This window comes from Psammomys obesus, unplaced genomic scaffold, assembly GCF_907164565.1.
Source record: "Psammomys obesus unplaced genomic scaffold, mPsaObe1.curated_primary_1811, whole genome shotgun sequence".
Taxonomy (NCBI): domain Eukaryota; kingdom Metazoa; phylum Chordata; class Mammalia; order Rodentia; family Muridae; genus Psammomys; species Psammomys obesus.
Window position 1 is genome coordinate 6,551,413 of NW_026596069.1, and position 5,323 is coordinate 6,556,735.

A 5,323-nucleotide genomic window follows, 5' to 3' on the forward strand; every position below is an offset into this window, starting at 1 on the left:
TCTATCTATCTATCTATCTATCTATCTATCTATCTATCTATCTATCTATCTATCTATTTTACATTCCAGTTGTAGCCTCCTCCCTGCTTTCCTCCCTGTTCCACCCTCCCTCTCTCGTTCTCTTCTCTCCTCTCCTCCCACTCCTCAAAGAAGGGGAGTCCCCACCCACCGGGGAGTCCCCACCCACCCACCAACACCAGCATATTAAGTTGCATCAAGGCTAAATGTATCCTCTTCCCCTGTGGCCTGAAAAGATAGTACCACAAGAAAAAGGTGATTGAAATTCAGACAATAGAGTCCATGTTGAAGTCAGCCAGCCCCTGTTCCCCTTACTAGGGAATCCATATAAGGACCTGCTCATTGGCTACATCTGTGTAGGGGGCCTAGATCCAGTCCATGCATGGTCTTTTGTTGGTGCTAAGTCTCCACAGCTTCCCTACCCCAGGGCCCTGGTTAGTTGGCCCTGTTGGTCTTCTTGTGGAGTTCCTGTCCCCTCTGGTCCTTCTATCCTTCCCCCACACTCTTCCACAAGACTCCCTATTCTCTGCCCAATGTTTGGTGGTGGGTCTCTGCATATGTTTCTATTGGGTTCTGGGTAGAGCCACTCAGAGGGCAGCTATGCTTGGCACCTGTCTGGCTGCATCTCTTACCCTTTCTCTTCTCTTCAAGCACTTTCGTTGTCTATTCTATTTCTACCTCCATCTTCCCTTGTGTCCTCCTTGTTACTTCTTTTCTTTGGGTATATTAGTTATGGTGTGGTTATTCTGTACAGTATGACTAAAATCTGCTTATAAGTAAGTACAAACCATGTGTGTCTTTCTGGGTCTGTTTTACATCACTCAGGATGATCTTTTCTAGTTCTATCCATTTGCCTGCAAGTATCGTGATTTCCTTGTTTTTAATAGCTGAATAATATTCCATTGTGTAAATGTACCACAATTTCTTTATCCATTTTCCAGTTGAGGAACATCTAGGTTGTTTCCAGATTCTGGGTATTATAAATAAAGCTGCTATTAATGCAAATGAGCAAATGTCCTTGTTGTATGGTAGAGCATCTTTTGGGTATATACCCAGGAATGGAATAGCTGAGTCTTGAGGTAGAGCTATTCCTAATTTTTTGGGATAACACCAGATTGATTTCCAGAGTGGTTGTACAAATTTGCTCTCCCATCAGCAATAGAGGAGTGTTCCTCCTTCTCCACAATCTCCCCAAAACTTAAAACAAATGATTGTGTAATATTTTTATAGTCATCTTTCCATAAGCTACTGAGTTCTGAATTATCAATGTATTGAAAATATTGCAAACATTCTAATGTTTGCCTTTAACATAATGTTTAGGACACATATCTATCTGAGATCAGTAAACCTTATGCCAAGTCATAGTGGTATCAATCACCAACAATATACCATATCTTCCTAACTTGTCACAGACCCTGGTTGCTGTTCCTTATACCAACTATGTATCCATATTTGTCCACAGGAACTTTTTTAAAATTCCAGGGTTCTTTGGGTGTTGGACATTTTCTGTGTGAATTTGTTTATGTGTTTATGTGTTTTATTTATGGCTGTGATCCCATAAGCCATTCATAGATCTTGGGTTCTGCTTACTTTGACATTCTTTATAGTGTGCGGAAGGGATCACTGATTAGCATGTACTCATACGTATATATGTGTAATGTTAACATTTGGCGTGATTATAGTCTCAGAGTTTCCATGGTCAGGGTTCAGCGCCTCATAGGTGATCAGCATTTAGTGAGATAAAGAATATATTTTGAATCTTGGACCACAGCAAGAGAGTAGAAAAGAATTGTCAATCCTATTCCTGTGCCTATCAGTTTCTACATAAACACTGTAATCAAAGGAATACAGATTCCTTTGATTTTAAAGAAAACAGACCTCTCTGGAACAAGAAGGGAATCTAGTTTCTACACATAAAAATATGCTCTTTTGTTATGAGTCTTTGTATTTGCTTTGATACACTGCTAGGAAGAGTGCAAGGAATCATTATGAAAGAAGGGGGAATTAATATGATGTAGAGAGGATAGGAGCTCTACAAGGGTACCTCAGTAACCAAGTGGGTTTTCCTAGTAATGGGAACAGGGACAGGAACTCATTGGCAGGCTCTTTGATCTCCCCACCCCCCAAGGGAGGAGCAGCCCTGCTAGGCCACAGAGGAGGACTTTGCAGCCAATCCTGAAGACACCTGATAAACCAGGGTCAGATGAAAGGGGAGGAGGTCCTCCCCAATAAGTGGACTTGGCAAGGGGCAAGGAGGAGATGAGGGAGGGAGGGTGGGATTGGAAGGGAATAAGGGAGTGGGATACAGCTGGGATAAAAAGTTAATAAAATATAACTAATAATAAAAAAATAAGATGATTTTTCCTGAAGGAGGCCTCCTCTGCTTTTTGGGTATGGTTACTGTATGGCCAGTGTTTCTCAGGAATTGCCACTGCTCACCTCCCATCAGTCCCCTCTCTTGCTTTTCATTCATATTGCCTCAATTTCATGTTAATGCAGGTACTAAGCCCTGTCTTTCTGGACAATTCTCTCACCTCTCCCTCCCTCTCACATCCATCTACACACAAGCACTGTAAAATGTTAGCATCTTTTCCAATGACTTAGGCCTCTAATATTACCCACCTCTTTATTTCTTCCTTCTCTTCTTCCAGATTCAAAAGGGAAAAATATCCTTTTCACATGATAAACAGTTATACCCAAGCTCTCTCAGCCTGTCTATCTCACACCGTATCTACTTTTTGTAAAGAACCTGAGGAAAATGAAATTGTCCCTTCTTTTTTTTCATGGGTACTACACTGACATTGTAAGAGTGATAATCAACTCTTTAAGCTTTACTGTTTGTGGGATGACTGATTTCCTGAGGACTAGTGACCTAGTTCTTACTGACGTAAGCATATAGGGGCACCTGTATTCTCACGAGATTAAGAAGTCCAAGGTGTGATAACCTTGGATGTCTGATGCGGGGGCTCAAGTGAGTGTCCAGAACCTCTCTGTATGAAGCAGCTCTGCCCTTCCAGGAGAGACCCTTACTAATCAGAGGCCCTTAAAACATCCAAACCATTCCTGAAAGGGGATATATGCTATGTTATAAGGATCTAATATTTGGTTATATACTGCTTGTATATCCTCCTGCATAGTTTAAGATATTGCTTGTAATATAATGAGAATCCAATAAATATTTGCCAAATTAAAAAATAAAAATAAATATGTTATTTTTCCTTTAGTTATGGACCAGCCACTGGCTTTACTTAAAATACTGACTTTGTAGGGAGTCACTCTTGCAAAGCCAACAGGTCCATGTGGTAAACAAGCCTGTCTTCAGGGCCTCAGTCTCCCTCTTTATCCGGTGATGCCAGCACCAGGCATGTTTTGCTAAGATGTCTACGGTGTTGCTCTCTTCCTTTCTGATGGTTATTGGGGAAGCCCTCCATGCAGATACTCAATCCAGCCTGCTTGATGCTCTGACGCTCAGTTTTCAACAGGGCACAGAGTCAGCATAGGCTACAGCTGGATGACCTGGTTTCATTCACAACTAAATCAGTACTAAAAAGGTCTGAATGATAGATAGCAGCTTATCAATAATTGAAAGGAGAGGCTCCAAGATGTCCCATTATCTGAATAATGAATGCTCGCTTGGGTTCTGTAATTCCTTAATAAAACTGACTGATTGATTTGCTTAATTAATTCCTCCTTTGACAGGCTTATTGCTTCTTTGGAGACAGGGATGGGCAAAAAGAAAAAAAATGACATAATTCAAGCCAAGAGGAAAGATTTAAAATCTTCATAACTTTAACCTCTGAGTATCATGGAATAAAGTTCTCTAGCCAACCTTACCCCCATCCTGTTTCTCCACAGAGACCCCACACACCTGTCAATACAAAGCCCATGTCACCTGAGTGTGTTTGTCACTCTAGCTGATGTAACACTCTGCTAGGCCCCAGCCCTATCTGATGATAAACTTGGCACAACATTAAACACTTTTTGAATTGATTGATCTGGATGAATGTTTAAAGGCAGCTTCCATCTAATGCAACACATGTTGGGTGAGTCTGGTTGCTGCTTTGCATGGAGCACCACAGGAAGCCCTGATTATTTTGTACATTATTGACCAATATTGTATAACAATGATGGATTTCTATCTCTCCTTCTTGTTCATATCCAGGTCATCACTGACTTGTTACAGACTATTACAGGATTCTCTGCCTAGTGGTTGAAGAATAGGACACACATCCAGCACTAATGGTGGTGTAATTAGAACAAGCCAGAAGCCATGGGCCCTCACTTTGTGTGGAATCAGACCAGGATCATTTCTTTCCTTAAGTTTCTTACTAGACCAAATAAGGAAGACCACCTTAGCTTGGGGGACAGCAATGAGCCATTATGTTTGCTCCATACTTCTTTCACTTATATTAGCTCTGAGTTTGTAAAGTTTCAACCCAGTGAAGCTCCATGGTGCAAAACACAATTAAGAGTTCCGTTGCCAAGAAGTACAAAGGACCTACTTCTTCAGCTAAGGTAACACATGTGTAAGTCTATCAAATTCTAACAGGGGCATACAGTCTAAAGATTTACTGGCATTAAAGAAGTGTGTTTCTTACCTCAGGACCTGTTCAACATTCTTCTGGGTACTGAGTACTTACAGACAACAATGTTCATGATGTGGGTGTGCTTAGCCATTAAGCTAGTCAAAAGTGCTATCTTCACATTCTTACACACCTGTATTTCCTACAGACCCCAGACAAGAAGCCCTGTAACTCTTCTCTTGTTGCACACATGTTGGAGCACCATCTCTTCTTGACTCTTACAGCTCAGGGAATAATCAAAGGTGTGTCTTGAGTAGCTGCTATGTATTAATCAAAGGTTGCAAAAAAAAAGAAAGAAAGAAAGAAGAGGATGGAGAGAGGGTAGGAATTAGAAGAGATGAAGGAGGGCACTACAATTAGGATGTAAAGTGAATAAATTATTAAAAATAATTAAAAACTTAATAATTATTAATAATAATAAATAGTATGCTTTGTTACCTATTTCAAAATACTCATTTTCTTAAATAAGTCACTGTTATGCTAAATCAATTGATTATGTGGGTATAGTAATGTCAGAGAACAACTTAAAGTAACTCAGGCATTAGTATTAAAGATTTAAGTGTTTACTGAGTCAAAGATGGTTTTCTGAAAAGCTTCTTTTAAGTTTGAGCTGACTGTGCAAATGTTTTGTCTTGAGTCTGCAGATAGGTTTCTGCCAGATAGGATCCAAGACATCCTCCCTCCCAGTACATCAAAACGAGGTCTACAAACTTTAATAGTAG